The sequence below is a fragment of the Aythya ferina genome (assembly GCF_964211825.1).
Source record: "Aythya ferina genome assembly, chromosome: 9".
NCBI classification, from domain to species: domain Eukaryota; kingdom Metazoa; phylum Chordata; class Aves; order Anseriformes; family Anatidae; genus Aythya; species Aythya ferina.
Window position 1 is genome coordinate 20642696 of NC_140305.1, and position 14067 is coordinate 20656762.

The 14067-nt window shown below is 39.5% G+C and overlaps 1 long non-coding RNA gene across 1 annotated transcript in view; it reads right to left on the bottom strand.

Annotated features, from left to right (window-relative positions):
- Positions 1 to 538: 538 nt before the first annotated feature.
- The window catches only part of LOC311441112, a 163318-nt gene continuing 149789 nt past the window's right edge, over positions 539 to 14067 (bottom strand). The window contains exon 3 of the long non-coding RNA XR_014695803.1: positions 539 to 1779. This is a non-coding gene — a long non-coding RNA (uncharacterized lncRNA). The remainder of the gene's footprint in view (positions 1780 to 14067) is intronic.

Genomic DNA, 14067 nt, shown 5'->3' on the forward strand with positions numbered 1-14067 from the left:
CTGCCAACTAGATTAAGATGCTTCTAACAGTGCAACATAAAATGAAAAAAAGAAACCACTCAAACTAAATTAAAAGAAACATAATTTTTTCTGCACTAGTTTAACTATGTTAGATTAAACTCATACTTTAAATTATAGCATTGCTATTTTGATGTAAAGATAATGCTGTACTTATGTATGTTCATTAAAGACATGGAAAAATGAATGGAATAACAATAAAATGTAAACCTGGTCAAGGGCAAGAATATGCGTTTATAAGGCTTCATAATAGCACTAATCTATTCTTAAAGTTAAAGAAAAGACACACATGGTAAGGTCCTTCTCCTGTTTGTAAAGACTGAAAGTCTTTAGATTTCATTATTAGAAAAATACAGAGAATTTTGTGGTATTAGTCCCAATACTAGTCCTAGTCTTTGAAAAAAAAAAAGTCCAGCTTCAGAATAAAAATAGAAAATTCAACATTTTCTGTGAAAAATGACTAATTTATTTATTTTAGAAAAATATGGAGAAATTCTCTTGAGCTTTTTATTACCTGAGAAGCAGCTGTCTGGTCCTTGGCTAGGAACTCCTCCAGGCCAGCAGCCTGGAGTTTCTTGGTATCAGGCCAGCTCAATTTGTTCCCAAAAGCACAAAAATCCTTTGAGAAGATGGGGCATGATGGGGAATCATGTGGGACATGCCCAGCATCATGGCACGTGGCACAGGCCATGGTCCATCTGCTTAGGGTTACACAACAGAGGTTCGTTCGATGCGCTGGGGTGCAGTGGTGATGTGGGGCTGGGGTCCTGCTGTGAGCATCTCCATTGTTCTTTTGACAGTGGCTTGAAAAGGAAAGACTTGGATAATTCTGTAAGCTGGCATGTGGAATGGTTTATTTGTCCTGTCCACAGAAACCAGGGAAAATAGCTGGGAAAATTCTGGACATGGGATCTGACAGCTGCACCCAGGCAGTGTGCCCGTGACCAGGCAGGCTGCCCTCCCAGGCTTGTCTGATTTCTGGGGAGAGCACTGCCGTAGGACACAGTCCATCCAAACATTTACAATTTGACATTATCAGCATTTTCCAAAGCACATTCCTCCAGAAAATTTCCACTAAGCTCCTATTAAGTGCCCAGATTGAAATGCGTGTGTGGCCAAATGGCATGTTTCTAACTTCATTTTATCTGTGTGCCTAAATTCTCCCCTTTCCATTTGGGAACTCCTCTTCCTGTCCTGAACTCTGCTGTTCCAGTCGTTACACAACACTGCAGTGCTCTTTTGCCCTCTTGAGTGCTTTTGTTAAGTGGTAGATTATTATTCATTTATAGTTAGATAGCTACTCACTTATAAAGGGCCTCGTTCTGCTTTTAGATTCCCCCTAATTGTGAGATGCTGCACAGAAAATACATAACTGATGAATAAACGGGGGAAAGATAAGGGCAAACCCAAGCAGATGAAGTTCTCAAGAACAAAAATGACATATATATATATATAAATAGAAGATTATATTTTATCATTAATAAGAAAGTTTCTTCATTTTCTCTCCAAGGCCTTGATTCCACTCTTCCAGTCTGGGTGAAATTTTGTTTTCAGTGCCTGTCTTTGGTGTTTCCCCCAAACTTTTAATAAACAGTTAAGCTTGCAACTCACTTGCTGGCAGACAGAGAGCACTTGGGTGCATGTTAGTGGAAGGGATGAAGCCAGTTCTCCACTTTCAGGTTGAGAAGAGCCCTTTAGCTCCACGGGGATGAGTACATCTGTCTTGAGGCCCAGTGGCCAGATTCTGCTTGCAGATTCCCCCTGCATAAGTCAAAAGCGACAGTCAGGGGGATGAAAAAGGTAAATCCAAATTACAGGAAATAAGCAAAGCCTTGGTGGGGAGAGGTTAACAAAGTGGATTACTTTGGGTAGTTCTGAGCAACTATTCTCAAGAAAGCACTTGGGGACAGCTAAGTTTAATTAGGCTACAGCTTGTCCTAGCTGTGGGTGGTTTTGTTTCAGCCACAAACCTCTTTTCTTCTCCTCTCACGTGTACCCAGGAGCAGCACAGTGAGCAAACAGAGCCAGAACTGTTTGGAGTCAACACAGCTACAGGAAGAAAACTGCAGCAGGTACGCGAGGCTTAGGAAGAGGTTCAGGTTGCTGGCAGATTTTTTTCACTAATTTTATTTATTTATTTATTTGGGTTAAATTTTAATCAGGCAGAAAAATGAGAGTCCAAGAGCTGTCTGAGTTAATTATATTTTGTGTTTTCTGTATTCACCCACATTTTTTTTAAAGTAGTATCCTTGACACTTTGCATTTGTGACAACAAAGCGGTGGAAAGACTCAATTTCATACATAATTTATTAAAAAAATTTAAACTGTACATTCCTGGAGTCATTTTCATGTATTATTGAGCTTAACTTGCATTTGGTTTATTCTGAATTAGGAAATCTTGTATTGGATCATGTCAGATTTATACATGTGGTATCTCAATAAGAAGCCAACTCTACATCCTTACTAAGTTTTAAAATTTCCCTGAATCTTATTAAAATGAAATTGAACTGCTGTGGTTTAAAAATCTACTCCTGGTGTTTGAATATATGAAGATAGATTTTGGGCCATTTTCTTACTGCCTCTTGAATTATGAAGTTCTCCCAAAAAGCTTTCTAGCAATATAGACTGGTTTTAGAGAATTTTTGCTAGGTTTAAAGAAAATTCAGAAAAACAATAAACTAGCAAAACAAGTATGTATGTAAATATGTATATGTATGTATATATTCTAGGCCTACTGTAAACCTAATACTATTCAGCACTCTGGTGTTTGCTGAAGAAATGCTCAGAGATTCTACAATCCATAGCACTGCATACATACAGATAGCACCTTCCTTCATAGCCTTGTGAGGGCAGCTGGCCTTGCACAAAATGGGACAAAGAGCAGAAAAATGGGTGCATAGAGGTTGCTAATTTGGGAAGATGTGAATTTGCCTTCCCAGTCTTACTTATCACACAAACTCTCACAGTAGTCACCAGCGTATCCCAAAATAGGAGTTTGCAGCCCTAACTATAGCCTTGCAAAACAACTAGAAACTCATAACCTCCCTCCCATTAGAAAGACTTACAGTTTAGAAAGCAGATAATTTGGCACAACATGTCATCCAATTGCAGTCTGTTAGCAGAATATTTCAAAGAACAAAAGAACTCAGCAATGCATTTCTATTACTTTAATTAGGATTAATCTCAGGTTTTATCACCTCAAATCCTTTTGGCCTAATTTTGATTCATGTTGACATACTAAGAAGAAGCAGGGAAGATGGGGAAAGAGAAAGAATATCCACATCCTGTGAAGTCCTTTGCTTCACCTCAACAAACAGTTCCAAGTCATGCCAGTAAATGGTGTGACCACAATAAAGTAAATAAAAGGGAAAATAAATGCATTACTAACAAAGGCAGCTCTTGGGAATGTCACCATGTGTATAACAGTGTCAGCATTCCTGTAGGACATCATAGTGTTAAAATGCTGATATTCTAGGTTAGCAGATTTCCTTGCAATATGGCTTAATGTTTTACAAATAGAAGTTCAAAATTTCTGAAAAATTATATATCAAATGATGACAGTGAATTTACAGAATTTACAAGTGTTCAGGATGCTCAGAAAAGAGCATTCTTGAAATCTAGCCATTGGTGTCACATGAGATTTGAGAAGTTGAAAATTAGGCCTTACATTTTTTGTGCAGGCTTTACAAACCATTTATGTGTCTAACGATGAAGAGAAACATCTAGTGAGATTTACAGAAGCACCTAAACATTGGTTGTTAGTCAATGAAAATTAAGCATCAAAGCCAGTCAGATGCTTCTGTAAATCACACTAGATGTCCAGCTGCATATTTAAAAATAGAAAACATTTATAAATCAAGTCCTTTGAAGCTTCACCCTGCTATAAGGTTGAAACTATATCAGCTATCTGGCATCTCAATATCCAGGGATGGATTGCTCTCAGCCTGGATCCTTATTTTAAAGATGTCCCTTACCTGGATGGTGGACCAATGAAACACAGGACAAATCACAAAGGAAGCAGCATAAAAAGTCACTGGTTACTCAGTTTCTGTAGCTTTTTAATTGATTTGTCCCCAAAGACAAATTCTATTTTGTTTACCGCCACTTTCTTGAAAACCTATGAAAATAAATTTCTCTCAAGTATTCATAGTATGTGGAAAGGTGAAATAGCCTTTCAGGTGTTATTGAAATGTCGTGAAGTGTTTTGAGGTATTTTCTTCACTGAGGTTTTATATGCACATAAAGCCAGGCAAAAGTGTCAGAAATTTTCTATTAATTTCTCCATAATATAGAAAAGACATTTTACTGTTTCACTTACTCATGTGTTGTCTAATATAGACTTGCTAGGAATATACAGGGAGATGGCACATGTTTTGCTTGGAACAGATGCAAACTTGGATCTAAAATGAGAGGTGTGTTGTGTAAGTTGTTACTGATGACATATGGGCATGACAAATTCAGGACAGATTGTCATTTAACACCACCAAGAACCTTACCCTTCAAACCAGGCTGGATGTGACCCTACCTTATTACAACACTGCCTGCATTCACATCTTTGTGGCCAGGAGGAATTGTTTTGACTCCCTTGGCATTGTGACAAATTTGCCGAAATCACATGTCATTTAAAAGAATCACTTTGATGACCTTGCTCTTTTGATGCTATGAATTTCCTTGTGCTCCATCACACCTGCACGTGTACAGCAGATCAGGAATGCAGAGGAGCACAAGACCCTCAGTCCTGTGTGGCGCTGAGGCTGACTTGAGAAATTCCAACCTGGAACACCCTGATGCCGACATCTGGATCCCTGCTATTTCATTTTCAATTTTATATGGTATAAAGTAAGTGAGAGCCACTTTACACTGACAAATAGTGAAGGGAAGCATCATGCAGACAATGTTATGGCCGTTCTTATCAGCAGCTGGGAAATGCTGATTAGGGGAAAGCTGTTAGGCTTTAGCCTAACACTGCCTGATAGACAGTCACCTATAGGTGACTATGGATTACTGATGGGGGAAATGGCTGCTCTCCATGGAGCTGCTTTCTGGCTTGTAATCAGCTCCTTATTACCTTATCAGTTTAACAAAATTTCCAGAGAGACCTGTGCTGACCTTTATTACAGCGTGGCATGAGGAAGAGCTCTCACAAGAAAGGGAACAAGAAAGAGGAGTCGCTAGTAAGTCACTTACTGGCCTGCTCCTCAGATAGTGAGGAGCTCAGGGAGAGATGGGCACAGGGCTGAGCGAGCTGTTCAGCTGCCAGAGGAGACAGAGCAATCTCCTGAGCGTCTGAGCTTGCACAGGATACCTGGCTCCATGCAACCGTACATTTTGCTTGAACACAAGACTGGCCCTAAGTGATGTTCTCAATTTCCATATTAATTCAAGGACTGCAGCCAAAGGTAAAAACCCAAAGTCTCCAGAGAAGGGAAAAAAAATGTTTTGACTTCTGGAAGAAATCAATATTAGACTCCACATTGATTATAGTGTGGGAGCCCATGGATTGGTTCCAGATTCTGTGAAGAAATCCCTTAGGAATACTAGAATAGCTCTGCATTACATTCAGCTTAGAAACACTTCAAGCAGGAGCTGAAGTTAAGCTGGACAATTCTGCAAATAGGTCGTCTTTTGGCTTAGGAACCAAAATACATCTTTGTGTAATTTAAAACAGTCTGCTAAACCTGTGAACTCTGCCAACAAAAACACTGCTCTTACACAATTTCCTACCTGGGAAAATAATGAGGGAATGAACAGATCTCAAAAGTCATCAAGTCCCAGCTCCTGGTGAAAGGTTACAAGCCACTTGGATACTATGGTGACAGGAAGATTTAGATAAACTGAGAACAGAGCAGACCACCTTCAGTTGCATTCCGAGTTACAGAGCTGAATCCTAAAGACTATTCTCTGGCCTTATAAAAAAAAACACCTGAAATTAGAAGCAAATCTGCGGGTGAGTTACAGGAATATGAACTGTAAGGAGGCGGAAGACACTCCATCAGGTTAACCACTCTTCGAACAGGACGTTCTCCTCCAGTTCCAGCTGTGCCGTGCAATATGCCACCACCCCCAGCCTAATCCTTGCTGCAAATCATCGCGTTTCCTGCCACAGAAATTGTGCTGCCTCAGATCTGCTGCCAGAGCTGTGACTTTTCCTTAACCTGTATCAGCTAAATGAGGCACATTAGTTGGAATGGCTGCATAGTATGGTGTTGTGGTTTTTGTTGTTGTTGTTTTTGGTTTTTATTTTCCCCTAATCCATCTAATTTTGAATAAATGGGTTAGGGAGCACATGCAGAAGCAGTCCTGCTGGCAGGTTTGAGGAGGCTGTTACCTTCAGCACAGGAACGGTAAGTAGGTGCCTGGGGCTGTTCAACAGCTCACCAGAGCTGTTTGCAAAGCAAACCTCACATCTCAACTTTTTTTTCAGTTACCTCTTAGCTCTTTTGTCATTTTAGTTTCACTGAAATCATAATGCTTCTGGGCAGTCACGAAATTTAAGTCTAATGGAAAAGAAACAGAACCAGAAAACAAGAGCCAACAATTTAAGGACTGTAATAAAATCTTGCTTCATCCAGTCCCACACTCACTGATTGCTGCTGCTCTCATTTAATTAAAAATCAACACCAAATAAACCATTTTACAAAGACAGCATTAGTTCCAGAAATCAGCAACCAAATGAAAGTTTCAAGAGCTTCTGAAATCTGTAAAGATCCAGTAAAATCCACATCATCATCATGATACATGGTTTCATAATTAAACGCTTATTAAAACGTAAGCGCACACATACACACTTTCAAAGTCAAAAAGCATACAGCGATCCATGCCACACTCCATTTACACAAAAGCCTGGTTAAAAAAGGAGCAAGCTGCCATCTGATGAACCATCTGCTTCATCCAAGTCCTATTCTTCATTTACGGTCACTGGGATAGGAGCTTCCACAGGCAAAAATGTTTAGCATCATCAGAATCCCCAAATAAATATTTAATACCTTCTAATACCGCCCTCAGCTTAGTCACAATAATGGTTTCAGGACAAAATTCTGGCTCAGGATGCAGATTTGACTTAGCTGGATATATACTTGAGGATTGAGGACATGTTTTAAACAGCACTTCAAGTGCTAACGAGCTGCTCTGGGGTTCTGCTATTCCTACTTTAGTGCTTGCCATGGGATGAGCAGACCATAGCCTTGGCAGAGAGCCATTATGTGAAACGAGTGCATTGTTTGAATCTGCAGGTTTGTGGCCATTTGCAAAAATTGTGAGTCTTGCCTGTTGATCCCAGTGTGCTTTCAGCTTGAAAATGAAAAGAAGCAAGAAACCAGCAAGACATATATATATTATATGGCATTTATATTCCATATAATCTGCCAACTGTGTGCTTCTTTCTACATAAGAACTGTTTAAACCTGAGTCAATGTTAATGTGTAGCCTACCAAGATATTTGGGGACTCAGTCTCAACTCTTGCTCTTCTCATAAACCAAGGTGTCTGTGGAAGAACTGTCTCTGTGAACGTAGTGACAGCACGGGAGGGAAGTTCCCTTTAGCTGTTATGTATTTCTTTGTTCATTCCCTGTCATCTATGCCTGCCCAGGCAGGCAGAAAACGAGGCTTTCTACCTTTATGCATTGAGAACCCCTGCATGCCCAGGGGACAGCTGTATCCCTGGATTATTTACTGTGCAAACAGCAAAGGCTTCAGTCGACAGCCTTTGTTTGTAAGCAGTTTGGTAAACTTGAAATCCAAAGCAGGTCTGTGTGATGCTGACCAAAATAGTGCATGTCCTAAATGCCAGGTGCAGATGTTAGTACAGCGGTCAGAAGGCAGTGGAGGTGCCAACAGGCACTCTGAAGGGCATGTGTAAGAAGAATAAATTCTTATTCTTTAACCATTCCTTTTCTAAATCCATTTTGGTGGATTCTCCCACCTGCAAAAACCTTTCAGCCCGGTTACCATTTTTCCATGTAAATCAGTGTGTTTGTTATAGGACTGAAAGTGACACCTGACCAAAAGGGAACCTTGGGTCCTTTCACGAGGTTCCTATAGCAACTCTGCACTCTGAGCTGCACTGCAGCAGGTACAACTTAGGGGAAAGTAAAGCAGCCCTAAACTCTCTCTGTGCACTTGGGCTTCTGTCTTCAGCTAGGAATTGGCCTGGTTTCGTGGCACAAAGCCATTTAATAGAGGTTGCTCTGGTACATCATGAGCTGGCACATCCCCAAAGGGATATTCTTGTAGGAAGGGATATGCTATGGCAGACAGGCATTTCCCTGATCATTTTTCAAGGACAGAATCTAGAAGAAGGCCAAAAATGTGCTGCTACTTTGGCACTCACCTACCTCAAATGCCCATTTACTAAGAAGAAATTCCCAGGCATGTCAGTGTTTGGTTAGCTCAGTCACTAGAATAGCAGAATGGAACTAGAAAGGGTGACTATTTAACTCAGAAGGCTATATTTCCCAGCATCTTATAAGCTGAACCTAGCACTGTGCAAAGCAAAGGTAATGTGATTGGAAGAATTTTACAGTCATACTTCATAATATATAGGCTAATACAGGGTGTAAAGCATCAAAACATCAACCTAACACATTTTAAGTTCATGCTAATAATCTTCAGTACAAAAGGAAATCATTTACATAACTGTTAGCCCTTGTTTATATAAGTATTGCACAAATTTATCATGAACTCCCAGTCTTGAGGAATGATGAGCTATGATAGCGGTTATTGCTGAACAATTCTCAAGGCACCTATTCACTAGAAAGAAAATCAAGACCTAAAATGAGCAAAATGCTGTGTTTAAAGGGGGAAACCAGAGCAGCATGCTCATTACAAGGAAGGGTGAATGCTAATTGCAGCTAATAGCCAAAGCAGGCTCACCTTCCACAGCAACATGATTTAGTGCTTCCATTAGAATTTCCACAAAGGCCTGACGAAGCTTGAAAGCAAGACTGAGAAAACTGGCATGGAGCTGTGCACTGGTGTAGGGAAAATACAGCTCTGCTTTGAGCACAGGAACCTGCAGAGGTAATGATAAGTGGATAATGGACAGGATTAGCACAAAAACTGACTACCCCACTGACAGAGTTCAGAAGCATGGTTTATTCTTCCCTGTAGGGAGAGGGAAGGCATCCTAGGCAATAAGTCTGAGCTGGAAAAGGTACAGCCACAGAGGGGTGGTGGGATTTGTTCTGACTGTCCTTTCTTAGGACTGAGATTCTACAGCCACAGAGATGTGGTAACCTACCATTCACTCCTATAGTGACTGGCACGTTTGGGATCCTTATGTGCTGGAATATGAATTTGACTGGAAATGGGATATTTACCTTGCCATACTGAAACAGCATGCATTTATTTTCTTACTTCACAGTGCACAGACTTCTCTGATTCTGAAACTTTTTAGTGAAATGTTTGAAATATGAAATAGACATGGGCCATACATCTCTCTGGCTTTTTATATCACAGATGGAAGAGGCAAATATGATCCATATTTCCTCATGGTTTGCTAACTGTATCTCTCAGTCTTGGCTTCTTATGAAAGCCCAGCTGTGAGGGCTGCAAATATCCTAGTCTCTGTACTTCATTTACATGGCGTAGAGAATGAGGATATTTGGAAACAACAGTTTAGGTGAGCAACTCTTCTGAAAGCTATGTAATTGGCAACACTTTCAGAAGATTACATCTTTGCATAACTCTATTTTTTAGTGCCTCGTGCACATTTCCAAAGACATGGCAATATACAACCTCTGGGTCTGAACCATTTCTCAGGTTCATCATTGCTTTCTTAGTATATCATTGAGTACCTTCACTGTCAAATGCCCTTAAATATATTCATCCCATTCTACCTAAAACTAGATATTTAAGAGTGGTTACTTTGCACACCAAAGATTTGCTGCTGGTGGAGTTCCAGATCACAGCTTGTTTCTGCTGGTGACAAAACCAAAATTTATGGAAGAGTTGCAGCTGATAGACAGCCGATAGACTGCTGATCCAATTTTGCTTTTCCATCAGATTTGTTTCCCGAATTTAAGCCAATTGCTTTGCATTGGCAATAAAGATGTCCCAGAGGTATAAACAGTGGCACTTTCTGGTCATTACGTACAACACTGATGAAGAAAACTGAGTCAGGTTCACTGGCATCACCTAAACACTGCAGTGTAGTTACATTTGGCTGGGGCAAAGGGGAGAAATAGCACACTTAGATGAAGTTCAAATTTTATTCCTTCTTTAAAGTAAGAGAAGATTAAGCCTGTATCTCTAAAGCCTCTAAAGTTCATTAGGAATGTAATAAATAATTACTTATCTTTTATCCAATCCCATTTCAGAAACAGTTTCTCCATGAGGAGTCCTAATTTTGAAAAGTAGGCTCCCTTTTGGGGATTAAAATAAACATTTTCACTAAGTCATTATGAAATAATTTCTGCTTCCTTTTCACACTTATTCAACTGCTACATTCATTAATTTTTGAAATTCCTGGTTGTAAAGATCATAAGTCTTGGTGGAATTAAAGGCTAAAGAACTTTATAGTGTGCTGCACTCCATTATAAATCACGCTGGACTACATGGCCAACCTCATTTTCCATCATCAGCAGAACTGATATTACTTCCTATATAATGAAATGATTTAACAAAATTTTAGGTTGGATATTAGGAAAAACTTCTTTACCAAAAGGGTTGTTAGGCATTGGAATGGGCTGCCCAGGGAAGTGGTTGAGTCACCATCCCTGGAGGTCTTTAAAAGACGTTTAGATGTACAGCTTAGTGATATGGTTTAGTGGAGGACTGGTTAGTGTTAGGTCAGAGGTTGGACTAGGTGATCTTGGAGATCTCTTCCAACCTAGACAATTCTGTGATTCTGTGAAAATTCAGAATTCTATTCCACCAATCCTGCCAATTTGTCATCATTTGAACCAAGAGGATCCTTACGTAAAATGCCTGTTTCTTTTACTTTTCTAATATCTCCTAGCAGAGGGCTTCAGCTAGATGCCTCAGTGTGTTCTTCCCATCTCTAACTGCTGTGATTCTGTTGTAACGGTGTTACAACAGCAATAGAAATGCAGCCTGTAGAAAAGATTCCACATTCACAGTGGTCAAAGGGAGTAAAAATGTCGGTTTTTTTTTGTTTTTTTTTTTTTTTCATTTGAAAATGTATTGGGTTGATTTTGCCAGATTTTATCAGGAACAAATCACTATAGTACATAGCATGTAAGGAAAGGATTTTAGTTTTTGTGCATGGAGACCATGTGAATGGCCTTCACCAACATCTGACTCCTACCTCGGAAAATAGGACCAGTTCTAATCATGTAACTAGAGGTAGAGAAGATCAATAATTTTTGTTGTTGTTGATGTTGTTAAAAAATACCTGTTTATCAGACTAGAGATACTTCCAATAAAGACCTGATGGAAGCTGCTGGGTTTCCATAGAAATTTTCTGGATGGTTTCTTGCAAAACCCTGGCTTCCTGGATGGTGCTGGTGTGCAGGCTGCAACTCCAGACTACCTTTACAATATAGAAAAGTTGGGGACTAGGAACAGCTCAGCTTTTCGCTGGGCTCCTTTGCTTCTAGAGTGCTAATTCTGGTTAGGTTTGGTGACACTGCTGTTGTGAGATCTCCAGGACGACACCTGCTCATTACATGTTTTTTCAGAATGCAGCTGTACAGGACCTGCTCAGGCAGGGTCCACAGGTACAACTGAAATAAGTGACTGCAGTTACTGCATTTTATCGGTGAAACACAAACAGCTGTGAGTCAGAGCATCTAGCAGTGCTCAACAACACTCCATAGCAGAGAACAGTTGATCTAAGTGAAACTGCCAAGAGAATTTATGAAACCATTGTATTGCACAAGAGATTGGCTTTGTCTAACCTTGCAAAGAATTTTTATGGAATCCTTATTGACTTTAAATCAGACTCTATACCCATATCCCTACAGAGACTTTTGTGCTCTCTTTGTTGATGATAAACTGAACTGTTCAGATATAGTCTGAAAAAGAAAAAATATTCCTGCATTGATTCAGAATATAACTTTATTAGTAAATTTCAAAGCTGCACTTCACTACAGGCACAGAATTACTGGTCTGTAAACACTGTAATGTAGTCGGGGATTGAGGATTTTTGCCTCCTGCCGTCTTGCTTTTTTCACAATGCAATCAACTGTATGACTGTGGTGCTTAAAGCAATCCTTGCAGATGCCACTGATAAAATATTTTAGTCATGTCGAATGTCATGCTTGTAAAACACTCAAACTCCATCCTTACCATTGATTGCACAATTGCTACCAAGAGCTGAATATTATGGATATGAAGTTCATAAGTCTCAGTGCAGGCTCTTGTACAACTTATTCATGTTTTCTTGGAGTTCTCAATCCAAACAGTAGCTGTACTTGTCACTCTTAATTTGAGAAGGCTCAGAGATTTCCTGAATGACAGCAGCATGATTCAGACTTTCTTTAAATCCTTCTGTATATTGACATTGCAGCAAATGGCAAGTGTCAGCAGAACTGTCTTTATAAATCCTGACTTATTGCTACTGTTATCTATCACTGTTACTGAACTTCAGCTGTGCCCAGACCCCAGTTTGTGATCAGGGTTTTAGAGCACAAAACAAAATACGAAGAAAAGCTGTCACCCCAAGAAATTACAGTTTAGGTAGACAAAACCAAAGATGTGACAAAAAATAAAATAAAATATTGAAGCAGCTTGCTCAGGACTACAAAGCAAGAATGGTAAAGCAGGAAATGGAGCCAATGCTTCTGAGCAGCTATATAATGCTTTGATAATAAATTTATCATCTTCTTATGATAATGACTGGCAGTCCCTGTTTAATAAAGGGATCTGTTTTATAAAGATTCCCAAGAGTATAGGAGTATTTCATAAACTTGTCTCTAACTTGAAAAAGTCTTTTTTTTTTTTTTTTTTTTTTTTTTATATATATATCTTAATCATTAAAGCCAGAGAAGTTATTTATATCACTGGCAAAACAGAAAGAAAAAGGAAGACATGAGTAAGTTTTGCAGGGTTACTGTATATTGAAGACCATCTATGACCTACCCACACAGGAAAATAATAAATCACAGAGCATCTGCTTTCAAATCTTGGTTGCTGCTGAACTGCAGTGGTGGAAATGGTCTATCTTTTATATCTTTCATTTCCAGTGATGCTGATCTCCTTTTCTCTTCCCTTCTCCCTGGTTATTCTTTCAATTAACAGCTTTTAAATATGCCTTTCCTGCAGAGAATTCATCTATCAATTTTCCTGTAATATTTACATTGTATGTGATACTAGCAGAGATTACAAGCAAAGCCTTTAATTAAAAGTACTGAACTCTCCTTACGCTACTGTCTTCTAATACTGCTCCAGCTACATAAAAGGGCCATAAAGAAGGAGAGATTAATTTGTTGAAGTATCAGCTCAGGGACTTCTTTCTTGCCTGGGGTGTGCAGAGACCTGGAAGAGACTGCTCACAGTGACATAAGCCATGGCCGAACCCCATCCTGCTGCATGTTTCCTCTGCCTCAAGCAACCAGCAAGGAACCTGGGCTGAACATGTAAATTGCTGCACCTTGAAATCCGATCAGTACATGCAGAGACCAAGCAGATTCCCCATCCTTTTCAAAGCAAGGGCACATAAAGGATGCCTGGACTTCAGGCATTCCTTCCTCCTTCTGTTTGCATAAGATCTCAGAGGTGATATCAATTTTCTAACTGTATAATTTATTCCACTGACTTCTACAGACTCATTTCTGCTTTCAAACAAAAACTGGGTCTAAGAACTCAAACTTGAGAGAAAAGTCTCCTAAAATACTCTAGCAGGCCAACCCTGCAGTCCCTGGCACTGCTTTTGATGGAAATTTGCATGCGCATACAAAAGCAGATTTAGAAGTTATTAGTTAGATTTGAGCCTAAGTGTAAAACATCTGATTTAACATTACACATTCCCATGAGTTTTGTTTGTTTGTTTATATGCATAAGCAAAATCCAATGATTGCCTGTTAACATATTATTCAAGACATAAAAATCAATTAAAATAATTTTCTACAATTCACTCATAGCCAAGT